Source organism: Callospermophilus lateralis, chromosome 5 (assembly GCF_048772815.1).
Source record: "Callospermophilus lateralis isolate mCalLat2 chromosome 5, mCalLat2.hap1, whole genome shotgun sequence".
Taxonomy (NCBI): domain Eukaryota; kingdom Metazoa; phylum Chordata; class Mammalia; order Rodentia; family Sciuridae; genus Callospermophilus; species Callospermophilus lateralis.
The window spans coordinates 117095334-117109677 of NC_135309.1; positions in this window are offsets into that span (position 1 = coordinate 117095334).

A 14344-nucleotide genomic window follows, 5' to 3' on the forward strand; every position below is an offset into this window, starting at 1 on the left:
TCCTAAAATCTGAAGCAGACCAAGTCAGGTAATTCTCTCAGCCAGAGCTGGCTCAGGTTTTCACCATTGCCTTACCAAGGAAGAAGATGTTAATAGCAAAACCCTACTCTATAGCTTAATTGTTACATCTACCAAAAAAATTACATAGTAAATTCTGTAGGGTTCTAAAGTCTATAATTTGTGTTCAATCATTTGCAGCAGATCTTTCTTCTGTTGTCCTGAGTAGGGAGTGTCCAGGAGTAGGGCCAATATTCACGTGGACTCTGCAGGCCTTGCTGATGAGCATTTTGTGCAAGGAGCTCCACTTTAAGGGCCTTAATGTCTATTTTGCAGTACAAGTTCTATGATGCCTTGTTTTCTTTATTCTCTGAAAGCATTCATGGAGCACCTGCAACATACATTGCCATTGAGAAATACAAGGTTGATAGTTCAACAGTTCCTGGGTGGATAAGAAGAGGAAGGCTAGAGCACACAAATAAAAGCTAAGAGGGTAATGACTGGCACATCCTCTGATTCTCCAAGAAGTCACTCCCCAAGTTGTTCTGCAGTGGCACAAGGCACACATTCCTTACAAACATTTTTATTCTATTGCAGTAAGTTACCAAGGAGAAAAGACAAACATATTCAAGTTGGTCTTCCCAGGGTATTTGGGACTACAGACAATGGTGGACCATGTTTTGGGAGTGAGTTAATGAATTCAGAGGACAGAGACTAATTTTCTATTCATGTTATCCTCAAAGAAAGACTAAAAGAAAAAAAAAAAGTGAACAGCAACTCAACAGACCTGAAAGAACAAAGGAATTGTGCTAGAAAAGAACTGTGCTGGGAGGAAATATAAAGGGAAATCATAGTCCGGAAAATGTACCTGGAAATTTCACATCCTGTCTCTGTTTCGTAGCTCCCCTCCCTTATGTCTAGATTGGCCTTTAGGACACAGTTTCTACAAGAAATGAACAATTAGTTAAGGTAAGTGAAGCAGGTTGGTTTTTATTCAGATTCAGATTTTCCAGATCCTTTCAGTTCATGTTAGGGAATGGTAAAATTTTTACTTAAGTTTTCCAGTTAAGTATAGCTATGGCTGCAACCATACTTATCAAGGAAGTCTTGTATTGCATGCTGTATGTTGAATCATTCCCCCACCATCATCACTGTTGGAAATCTAACCCTCAGTACCTCAGAATGCAGTTGGTTTCAGGATAGGGTCTTAAAAGAAATAAGTAAGCTGAAATGAGTTCCGTAGACTGGGCCCTGATCTGATATGACTAGTATCCTCACATGAAGAGGAAATTTAGGAACAGACTCAGAAGGAAGACCATAAGAATACAGAGAAAAGTTGGCATTCATAAGCCAAGGAAAGAGAGGAGAAGATACTGAGCTCTCTCAGTCTCAGAAAGAACCAACCCTGCTGATGTCTTATCTTAGTCTTCTAGGTTCAGAACTATGAAACAATACATCTCAGTTAACTCACCCCATCTGTAGCACTTTACTATGGCAGCCCTATCAAATTAACACATTGCAGCTGAACTTTGTAGCATGTTGGCCACTCTTCAGTTGGTTTTTCTTTCATGCATGCCAGGTGATTGGACAAGTCAGCCTATTTTTGGTACTTGGATTAACTGACCAGAAGGAGGTAGAGGGTCCCCCCTTTGTAATGGAAGTGCTACTGTGTGCAAGCCAGTAACCTAGAGCTAACTGGTCCCTTGGTCTGACTCTCTCACTCAATGCAAAGTCATTCCAGCTACTGAACTACCTCTTAGCAAAAGAAAATGTTTCTGTAACAAGGCAATGACCTCTGCTGGACGCTGTGCAGAATTACAGAGATCCCAGCAAGTCTCAAGCCTTAGAGAAAGAGAGGAAAACAAGAAGGGAGAAAAAAGAAAAAAAAAAAAAAAAACAGAATAGATTTAAATGTTGAGAAGCAGTGACTGCAAAGGAATTTTAAGGCACACACTATTACTTCAACCACTAAAGAAATCTAAATTGAAAGGAAGTGTAGAGGATTAAAAATAGGGAAACTATTTCAAATCTTGTGTTGCTTGTTATTACTAAGGAGAAGGCAGACAAGAGGAGGCTGAGGGTGCTTCTCTCTAAATACCTCTGAGGGACTTCTAGGTCCTCTCAACTCTAGTGGTCTGCTGATGTAGCAGAGTCTACTCCCTTCCTGAAAAGGGGGTTTAAATTTCAGCAAGCGTCCCAGGAAATCTGTAAACAAATTAAAGTCTAAGAATCACCTCAGTCTCCCTCATTCAGAAAGAGTGACCCTTCAGTCCTGACTCTAGTCCCTCTAGTAATCCCAGTGGGGGAAATGCAAATCAACGCCCTAGTGAGAAATTGAAAATCACCACACAGGAGGTAGTTCTAAGTTTCCAAATTCAATTTTCTTCACTTAAGTACACAGAAAGCAAATATCCATAAAATGTACAGACTGAATAAACATATTTCATTAGTCATTTTGTTTTCCTTTTTTGAACCTTAGAGTTCAACTAATGACACCTTTGGAAGTCTATGATTTCCAAGGGTTTTCATGAAAATGCTGATACTTCTAGCCCTGTTATTAATCACCCTGCTGTCAGGGAAGCAAGGAGTTTGAATTTAATTCTTCTGAATGAATATATTTAACATACTAAAATTACCTCAGCAATTTGCTCAGCAGCTTTAGAAGCCATTATTACAGTTCAAATTCATGTCATCTGTTTCCTAAACTGGCTCTATAGTTTATCTTCATAAACTATTCTAAACTCTGGTACCAAGAAACAATTATCGAGAAAGATAGTTTTTCTTATAAATATCCCCCAAGCAAGAGTGTATTAATTTGTTTACACTGTGGTTTACTTCCAGTGGGTTTCAAGTGGGTTTCCAGTGAATGCTTACCAACCAACTCTCAAGATTCATAGCATTTGCCCATTGTCGACAGTGTAAATTCTCCCACCTTGACCAATTTCAAGATAGCGACATGTTAGGAAGATATGTGCAAAATTCCCTAATGGCAGTGCAAGTAGGCTCCAGTATACCATTATTTATTTGCAAAATACTAACACCCCCATTTCCCAGACTCTTTCCTATATCAGTTTCATTATATACATCAGCACACTATATATGTGTTGTACAATTGTCCAGCTAGTTATTAAATCTAAATATTTGCTCAGAGAAAACTACCATGTTTAGATAAAGTACTGGTTTTATTAATAATATAATGTTATTCTAATAGTAAGAAACTTATGTTCACTAAAAACTTAATGTTAAACTGGGGTTGAAGCTTAGTGGTAGACTGCATGCCTAGCATGCTTGAGGCCCTGGGTTAGATCCCCAGTTGTGTCTCTCTCTCTCTCTCTCTCTCTCTCTCTCATACACACACACACACACACACACACACAAATTTAATACTACTCTCTTGTATTTATTATTAAATGCTCAGAGTCATAGATGAAAACAGCAAACTACAAAATTCACTCTAATAACCATATCTTCCCACACTTACCTACAAGAGCAGTCTGCACCATCCCATGAAGAAGTCTCTCTCCCAGTTATGGAAACACTTCCCACAATCCTTCATTACCAACTAGTTTGTTTTGGCAATTCAAGGCCTTTCAATCTGAATCAGTCATGCCCCTGGCAGGCTCTGTTCCATCTCCAATCTCTCCAGATCAGGCAAAATAAATAAATAAATAAAATCTATAATTTCATTAATTTTCTAAGTACCATGACCCACCTCATAAATTAATTCATTGGTTTTTTATTTGTTATTTTTAGTTATAAAATAGAATAGAGATAATTTGACTTATTTATACAAAGATGGAGTACATCTGATATAAGATGTATATAAGTATATAAGATGGAGTATATCTTATTCTAAGTAGGATCACAGTCTTGTGGTTGTATGTGATATACAGATTCACTGTTGTGTATTCATATATGTACACAGGAAAGTTATGTCAGAATTATTGTTTTTTCACCATCAATGCAACAACAGAATGTCACCACAATGTGTTGAATGTTTCCACTCAACAGATGTTCAAGTCCTAACCTCTTGATACCTGTGAATGTGACTTTTTTGGGAAATTAAGGTCTTTGCAGATAAGCAGGTTAAAATGAGGTCAGTAGAGTGGGCTCTAATGCAATATGATTAGTGTCCTTATACAAACAGAAAATTTGAACAGAGACATGTGTAGGGAGAAGACATCACGCAGAACAAGGAAAGAAGCCTGCCATCTCTAGGGTAGAGAAAGTCTCAAAAGGAACCACCTCTACCAATACCTTGATTTCAGACTTTCTAGTTCTCATAATTGTGGAGCAATGTATTTTGGTTGTTTAAGCAGTCAAATGTGGTGATTTGTTTGTTATAGCAACCCTAGCATGCTAATAACAATTAGAAAAAAATGTCACAAGTAAATTGTTTATTCATATCAAATTTGAAGAATTAAGTATATTTTTATTTTTGTTAAACTTGAGGAGATTCTAGGTTATTCTAATAATTTCACTATCACTGTTTGCCTTCTCAGCTGTTTTCTTCATAGGATTACAGCTTTAGGGCTTTGTATATTGCCCTAACTATGTCAATGAGAGAGTGAGGCACATTTGAACATGACTAGTCACAGATGTCATAACACAAAAAGTGCCCCAAAAATGCTAAAAATATTTTATGTGAAACCATTATTAACTTGTCAGTGCAGCTTAATAACCCCTAATAAAGGGAATTTATTTGCTACTAAAGAGACCTCACCTTAACCCATTCCTCTAATGAATACATTTCTGAAATTGAAGGCAGGTTTGTATGGAAGATATTCTGGCGGAAGAAAGAACTCCTTGAAATTCTTCAGATGTACTCCATAGTTAGCCAAAAACCTCACCTACATAAAGAGGTGAGCTCTCTGTGAATGAATTTCTTAGACTTAAAGGCATAAAAGCAAAAATACAACTGCTTAATCATGTCTAAACTCTCATTTATGTAAAAAAAAAAACACTTTAGAGCCTCAAAGGATCTGAAAGACATATTTTAAAAGAAAGAAGTAAAACCTAGAGATACTTCTCCAAGGTTGCTGTTACTGGGAGAGAAAACCCAATCTCTTAGTTCTTTCATTTTAACCCCAACTATCAGAAATGCAGTTTGATCCTATCCCCTAGTCAAGTGAAGACAAATTTCCAGGGCCCAAAACCTTAAAAATTCTGATTCAAATCTCAGATTTGACTCAAAGATCTATAATTAAACTCTTGGAGGATTTGGCCATGTAGCCAGCCACCTTTGGAGTCACTGATGGAAAAGATTCTGCCAGAGATTAGTATTGGCAGCTTCTAACTCCATGCAGGCCAGCCCTGTATGATAGTTATCACATCTCTCTAGTCCTGAGAAAGAAGCTCAGTGAGTCCTGAACCTGTTTCAATGCCTGGCACATTCACACTCAGGCTTACACTGCAGAATCTCTTCCCTTCTGACAAGTGATAAGCACACAAAATATTTTAGAACAAGGAAGGGGGACCCTGAAATTTCTTAAGGCCATCATTTTTTGAATACTTACATTTCATACTCTTGGTTTCTGTTCCTTAATGTGCCAGAGCACATTCAATCTGCAGCCTCACAAATGGCCATTTACCCATTCACCAAGGGTAAGATGATTTATGTGGGGTGGTTGTAATAAGCACAGGTTTCATTTATTTTCTATCATTGCTGTAACTCCTAGCGGAAGGAGAGTAGATTCAAAAGCCAAACAAAAACAAACCAAAACAAAAAAATTAATCACACTATAGCCTAGTGAATTACAATTTTTTAATAAATTTTGATAGTTCAAACTGGGACACAGGATTTCCTGGGAAATGTGGAAAGTAAGGAGAGCACAGGAAAGAGCTGAATACAGGAAATTTGGAGCTGTAAATAACTTTGTGCTGGTGCTAAGCATGGCAGGGGTGGTAACCTACAGGCTGTATGACTAGAGGGAAGTTGTCTCTGTCCTCCACGCATTCACCCTGAGCTTTCTCACTCTTATACCTAAAGATCCCATTCAAAACCAAAAAGGGAACTGAAAGTGCAAAATTTAACAAGAATTCCTTCTCTTTTTCATCTCATTCTATCTCCCCTATGTGAGACCTTTATCAACTTTCCCTGAATGACTTCAGGAGCCCCTACCTACTTTCTGGTCTCCTCAACACTCATGCCCTTGCAGCAGTACCTCTGTTAGGTAGCAGATAGATATAAGCAGTGCATTAGGATTTTTTAAAAAAAAATACTTGGTGCAGAATGAATCAGTTAATCAACACCTCTGCCTCAGTGGTACCTTAAGTTCTGATAAGATGGCTATTTCAGGAACCTTGCCTCATCTTAGCTCCATAAACTATTCCTCTTACAACTGGAGGAAGATAGATAAATTCAGAGGGTAAGAACCAAAGGGCAAAATGTGTTCACACAAAAGGGTCTAATTACCAAGATATCCTAAGCAAGGTACTATACCAACATCACAGACCAGAGATTCCCAGACCTAGTCAAGTATGATTGAGACCATAGCCCACCAAACAAAAATTACGTAAAACCAGTTAAGACCCGTTGGTGTGGGTCAATATGACCAAGAGTTACCCTTAGGTTTTCAGTTGTTGCAGTTTGTCAATCCAGAGCTGAGAGGGAATACTTTGGCAGGACCCTCTAACAATCTCCCTCCTACCCCAATGAAAGCACAAAGAATTAAGTCGTCCTTCTCCTCTCTGAGATAGCCCATTTTCTCCCTTGAAGGTACTTCCCCTCTCTTCTTCTTTCTCTTCTGATAAATGTTTTTTTAAAAAATATTCTTTTCATTGTGGTTGAACACAATACCTTTATTTATCTTTGTGTGGTACTGGGGATAGAACCTAGGCAAGCACTCTCAGTCTCGTGCCTTGCTTGAAATCCATTCATGGAAAGATTTGATATGAAAACAGGAAGCAGTCTCCAGTAAGATCTTACCTCAGGTATGATCTTATCTCCTTTATCAGTTCTTTCCCATTCAGTCTGCACTCAGCATCTCCAGCTCCCACCCTTCACACTCAGTGATCTCAAGACTTCTGGGAAATTGGAACTACTACGTACTCTTCACCTGTTGGAGGTTCCTGCTCTAGAACAGAGGCTTAGGCTGAGCTTCTGTAACCCGTACAGCAATAATACCCAAGTCTTTATACCAAATTGGAGAATGCAAGGAAGATCTGGAACAGTGATACCTTTGAATCCTATTTATTAAGTAAACCTTCTCTCCTTGGAGACATATTTATTCCCAAGGGGGGGGGGGGTGGGCATGGAGAAAGGAATGAACATGTGCCTCTGGTTTTAGAACTGATGTTTTGCTCTTGTTTCTAGTACTGAAACACAAGGCCAGTGGGTCCAGGGGCAAACAGTGTGATTAATACTAAACTCAAATTTCAGGTTGATTCTAGCCTCCTCAGAAACTGATTCAGAACCAGAATTGTCTTCTCTTTTTAATAATGAAATAGAGACCTCATGTCTCTGGGTTGATGTTACATCTGACTTTGGGTTTCATCAGTGATGGATTGGTTTCATAAAGATTGAGGCATCTTCTTACTTGCAGAAAGACAAGCATTTGCACAATCCTGCAGTATCACAATAGAATTGGGCCGAACCTTCCACCCTACAGGTACTGGCCTCCCAGGAAGTAAGAAGGAAGGGAAGAAGCTTCACTGTAAGATGTTAGAGAAATTCAAGTCTCCTTCTTCTTAGGGATGTCTACAGAGCCCATGGAGTGCAGGCATCCTGTCATTTGTCTTAAAAGGTTACATAAAACTCCAAGATACCTGCAATGGAGAAGAAACTCTTTTTCGCTTAGGATGACAGTCACTGGGCAAACACGAGCGGTTCTTAGGTCTACCAGGGCCATTTTGAAAGCAAAAGTCCCTAGCTTTCTTCAAGATTTTCAGAAAGAAAAAGGAAAATAGGAGAATTCTCCCATTACAGACTTTCTCCATTTTTTACTCCCAGTTTCTTTCCCATGGACAAATACACACAATATACCACTGTCCCCTAAATGAGTTCTTAGGAAGTGTGGAGCACAATTTCACTGCAAAGGCTAATCTGGTAATTTCTCATCTCTAGAGTACAAAGTATGCAATGTAGCTACGGAGTCCAGCACTTTCCTACTTCAGCTATTTCTTTGATTTGGCAGCTTTTGTCTTGAACTTTGAGGATCACCTTTTCCTGAGCCTTTGTCTTCTCTATAGTCACTAAGCTATTTATGTCCTCGCTATGTCTGAAACTTCCAATCCAGGCAAGGCTGTCTGAAAAATTGCTCTTTTAACCCTACCTGATTTCTGCTTAGGGTGCTCTTCTCTGTGATCCTCTCCCAGGCAGAACAAGGCTCTTCATCTTTTCAAAGGAGATGATGTCTATAAAAGCACCAGGTACACTGGAGACAGCTGAAAATTAGTTCCCTTCTTCCAGGGCCACTAGGGAGGACTCCACACCCACGCCTACCATTCAAGGCTCCCCAAGGCAGAATCTGTTGTAATCTTCTATTACCAAATAGCCCCTGTGATGGTAATCTGGATCTGAACATCACTTTCATTCTGACCGGGTTTAAAATACCAGCTCTTTGTTTTTGTTGCTATTTTCCCGCTCTGTGTTTCTCCCTTGGATAATGACTGCCTAATCCAAATTAATTTTCACAAGTACATTCATTTATAAAAGCTATAAATAAAATTCCATCACTGGAGTCGGAGATGATATCTGAACAGAGATGCTGTTGTGAGAATTGGTGTCCTGACCTTCACTAGGTTTCTCCAAATGCCCCCAAAGGCAGCCAATTGCCCTTGGCAGATTAACCACAGGACCTGTTCCTTGAGATCAAGATCATCTGAGTTATGCCAACTAAAAATTGAGATGCATATAACAACTAATAAAGCTAAATTCATGCATTCTTGAGAAAGGAAATTTCAATCACTCTCCCTGTACTTTTGAAATTTCATGAATAAATAAATATGTTAATGCAAATAGTTCCCGTCTCAGAGATGAGTTTGCAAAGAGAATGTCCTTTCCTCAAACTAGCTTGCACTTGGAACAACTCTCCCATCTGACAGTGGATCTGGCAGAATTAGTGAAAGGAAGACCTTTACTCAGTTCGTAATCTGTACATTATAATTAATGACAACCTCCAAAAAAAGATACTAACATTGTGGCCCGGTACTATGACGTTTTCAAGGTAATTTGTGTCATAAAGGTCCATTTAAAAGCATGTACAAGCAAGTTTGTGCTGCTTTAAATATAATCACTTGTTCACATTCTCTGGATGTAAAAGAAGTAGAATAGGCTTTTGGAAATCCAATACACAAGCCTGAAGCTAACAGATTATTCAGCGGACCCTACTCCAATGCACCGCAGGATCCAGTCCCAGCACAGTTCTCCACAAAGCTGGGTCAGAGCAGAAGGATCTATGCAGCCCAGGTCCCAGTCTGAGGAAATTCTAGGGGTATGTGTGTGTGTGTGGGGGGGGGGGGGGCGGGGAGATAAAAAGCCATCTCAGCAAACAAAAATTTAGATCCCATGACAGTTCTAGGATGAACCAAGGTCTCCATTAGCACAGAAAGAGATGGCTTGAAATACAAACCTTGGTTTACTTTTCTACACTGAGTGTATTGATCATAAACTGTAGAATTTGGGAGAATTCTAGGTTCCTCGGTGTCTTGAAAAAGAGCAGAAGGAGGTGCAACTGGCTGAGATGAGTACTACATGGTGCAGGGTCATTTTAAATGAAATGTGCCTGACTCTTAAAGCAAAGAAACCAGGGTCCTTATGCCTCACCAAATAGGGAAAGTACTGCTTAGACGACTGTGCCTCAGGGTCTTCCCATGCAGAATGCTTTCAGAGAGGAGAGTTCAAGCATGACATGCGGACAAAAGTTAGGAACCTGTAATGCCTGAGTCCTGAAATCTTCAGTGTATCTCCAGCCATACCACAGTATGGGACGCAGGGCACACAGGGGTGGCACAACATTTTCAAATATAAGAAAGGCAAATGTGATTTACTTTTAAAAATTAACTTAGCCCATATGACAATCTGGGGCTTGTAGAAATTTTTGGAAAGGAAGGAAAATGGTGGGGATAGGGAAAAGAGTATATCTATGGGCCCCTTACTCTCAGGGAATAGACTAGACATGAAAAGAAACTTGTTCTTACACAATAGTCAAATATTGAGTATTTCCATAGTAAATAAGCTAACTCAAATGCTGATATTCCATAGTCATTCAACCAGATGCAATTTTATTTATAACATCTTTGTTGACTTTGCTATTAAAGACTGATTTTTATAAGCCTATATTCTAGATTGCATTTCCTAAATTCTATAATCTGGATTTGGTCATGGTAAATCAGATGCTCACATGTTCAGATATCCATTTAATCATTAATGACTGGGATGGGTATAATTGTAAACAATACACATTGATAGTTTTCAGTACTCAGTGAAGATAAACGACTCAGATCACTGAGATTTAACAAAATTAAAAGTTCATGCCAAATTTAACAGTAGCTGCCTAATATATGAAACTTGGGGAATAAAATGGGTATAGCACCTACCAGATAAGGAAACAGTAGCATCATGCACAGATATGGTTTACTGTCGTGATTTGTGGGTCCCCCAACCCTTTTTTATTTAAATTTTTTTAGTTATAAATGGACACAATACCTTTTTATTTTGTTTATTTATTTTTATTTTTTAATGTGGTGCTGAGAATTGAACCCAGTGCCTCGCACATGCTAGGCAAGCATTCTACCACTGAGCCACAATCACGCACCCCCCCCCCAACCCTCTTCACAATGGAAAAGTACCTAATTGCTTTTTGTTAACTGAGAATCTTGCTGAGCAAAAATTCTCTAACTTTCTGTTAGTGGAAAAAGTCAGACACTGACATCATTTATAACTACACTGTGGTAGTCATGAAAAGAAAAATCTTTTCCCCATTCTGTACGTCACCACCAGGAATCTGAGGTCTAGGTGTCAGCTGTTAAAACCTTCAGCCTCCACCTGGAATTTCTAGATGATAATGGGAACAAAAGCACTTAGTGTAGAACCCAGGAAGCACTCCATAACTATTAGTTTCTCTTTCCATTTTTCCCTCCCAACCTTAATAACTCACCTGCTTATAACTAAGTCTTATTCTCATAAGCTTCAGCTTTTAAATGAAATATGAATAAGCTCCACCATCTCAAAATATGCATAAACAAGAAAAGCCCACTAGCCCTCCCTTTCTTCAGTGTCCTATGCCTAAAAACACTTCACTTAGCTCCAACATCATTGTATAGCTTCTTACCCACTCTACACAGCATTATGTCCCCTCATGAATATCTCCCACAATAGAAATCCATGGGAATTTACTAGGATTCCAGGTTTCCTCATTTGGAAGGGGATCATTACTCCCAAGTGCAATCAAATGCCATACCAGAAAGTGAGGAATATAAAGTAGAACCACTTCTAAGATGAAAAAAAAAAAAAATATATATATATATATATATACACACACACACACACACACACACACACACACATACATACATACATATATATGTCATTAACTTTAATGTGACTTGATTATAATTACAAAGGGTACAGAGGAAATATATGCCTCAAAATATAAATCTCCTAGCCTTATTATCCTGCTTTTTTTTTATCCCTGATACTTTGTGTCTCCTGTGCAATGGACGATTGATCAGAAATCACATATCCACTTTGCTTTACTAGTACTGACTGACTTACCATTAATGTTTTGATGCACAAACCAGATTTCACCATTTTCTTTCATAAAAAAATTAAAATTTTACTGCTCTGGAAACTGCCTGAAAGAAATATTCCTACTGAGTCCTCTAGTGGCCTGTATTGTGTTTTGTACCTGTCATATAAAATATCACATTTATGCCGCAGCCCGGTTGGCTGGGCAAAATAAGCGGGTGGGGGGGGGCGGTGACGAATGACTTGTGTACATTGATACAGCAGGAGTAGGAGCCGTTTATTGTAGGACAGAAGCAGTATTTATACATTTTACACAGCTTATCTAATTAGCATAAAATAGATACAGCAGTCAACCAATAAGGAATCTTCACACTTAATGGTTCGCTTTTGTTACTTCACAAATTATTCCCTCTGGCATTTTGCTAGGCACCATGCAGACTTGTTTACAGACTCTAACATTTCTCTGGCAAAATACCAGGTGCCATCCTGACTTGTTTACAGACCTTAACACATTTACTCACTTAGCAAATAGTTATTGAATGTCTACCATGTGCCAGGCACTACTGGGCTCATCAGGTGTTGAAGTTATAAGAATGAATAACAAAAAGACATGGCCTCTGCTCTCATTCAAATGAGGAAGATTAAAACTAAGCAAATTTAAATTATTCTTTATTTAAATATACATATATATATATATGAATCGTTGATGGATCTTTATTTTATTTATTTATTTATATGTGGTGCTGTGTTGAGAATCAAATCCAGAGCCTTGCACATGCTAGGCAAGCATTTTACCACTGAGCCACAACCCTAGCCCTTAAATTATTCTCAAAGTCTTTAAAAAAATGAACAAGGGAATTATGGTGAAGATTAGTAATGCAAGTTAAGAAGATAACTATTAAGAAGGGGGCCTAAGTAGGTGAAACAGGAGAGACCATTTCATGAGGTGACCTGTGAACCCAACTCTTAAAGGACAGGAATAAGCAACTGAAGGAAGGGCTGGAGGAAGAGCATCGCAGGCAGTAAGAAGAGCTAAGTGAGTTCTGGCTCAGGAAACAGAGTGGACCTTCACTATTTTAGTCCTGATTATCTGTTTCCCCGAGCTTCTGTTCTGTTAGCCCTGATGTGCAGCCCAGTTACACATACTGCAGCTCCAGATGTCCCCACAGTGCCCGAGGATGCCCTCTGCAGAGTGGCAATGTTGGGTCCATCCAGACCTTCCCTGGTGATGAATGTCACGTGGGTAAAGGATTTGTCAACAGGCAACAACTAAATATGCTTGCATTGACTGGGCAAAAGCAGAGGTTCATGCAGAGCACACCTCATCTGAGGCTAAGTGAGCAGGGCTTTACCTGCTCACCCATTCACCCCATTAACACATGGAGTCTCTACTCAAGAATTCACTTGACAAAGAGTTTTGTGTAAAAAGGACTCAAAAACTGTGATTTCCAGCCTGTTCTAGGATTTTTAATGGATCAAATTCTCCCAAATATGGTGAAGAGATGTTAGCACATTATCGTAAGTTTCCCCAGGGTACCTCCTATTTTTCCATTCACTAAAATCTTGATCTTCTTTTCTGGTTCCCAACTTATCCCCCATTTTTTTTTTTTTTTTTTTGGCTTCATATTTGTATCCAGTTCTCTATTTAAACTAAACTTACATCTTGTCCTAGATCTGATGAGCCAATTTCCTCCTTGCTCTAGGACAAAAAAAAAAAGAAAAAGAAAGAAAGAAAAAAAAAGAAAACCTTATCAAATGCAAAGATCATGAATATAATATATAAAAGATCAACTCAGAAATAAACATTTTCAACTTTGAGAAAAATAACTTTTAAAATTTCAGTCTACCAACTCTTCAAAATAAATATGAGAAAACTTTCATAGTAATCCCAAACACAAAATAAATTTAAATACATAGCACAGTCTCTTACTATGACACCCACTTTGACAGCATCTCTCTCCCTTTCATTAAAAGAGACACAAACTCTGGAAATTAAAAGAAAATAGACTGTGGAAGAAAAAGGAAGGAAATGATCAAGGATTGGAAGAAGAGTGAAAAAATACAAAGACTTTAAAAAGTAAAAAGGGTAAGATGATTGCAGATAAGTTTAAAGTACAAAAGTCCATCTTTTGAACTTCTGAGAAACTACCTCTAAAATTATTCATCAGACTTTTCTGCATGTACTGTTGCACAGTGACTTCATAAAAGCAGTCTATGGATGGAGCAATCTGAAGAAGATGTCCCTCAGTCTTATGAAAAGGTTCTCGGGGGTCTTGTTGCATTCCAAGCCCAGGTGGGTTGATCACTACTAACCTGCAGAGAAGAGCTATTGTCTTCTGGATTTTTCTTTCAGGTTTAGTTACTATTAGATGCCAGAACACCAGGGGGAAAGGGAACTTGATTTTTAGCTGTTATGAAATGCCTGTGCATCCCAGAGAACAGACTCTTTGCTTTGGACATGTTGGAGGTACTCACTTAATATCCTGGTCAAATGTATTTACCTGTTATGATGAGTTCATTTCCACCAGGCAATTTCCAATAAGAAGCATAAAATTACATTTAGCCAACTACATTCTAGCATACAATGCAGTGCAATGAAAGAGTAGAATTGAAGTCAGCTAAATCACCACTACTTAGAAAATTAGTGAAAATCTCAAA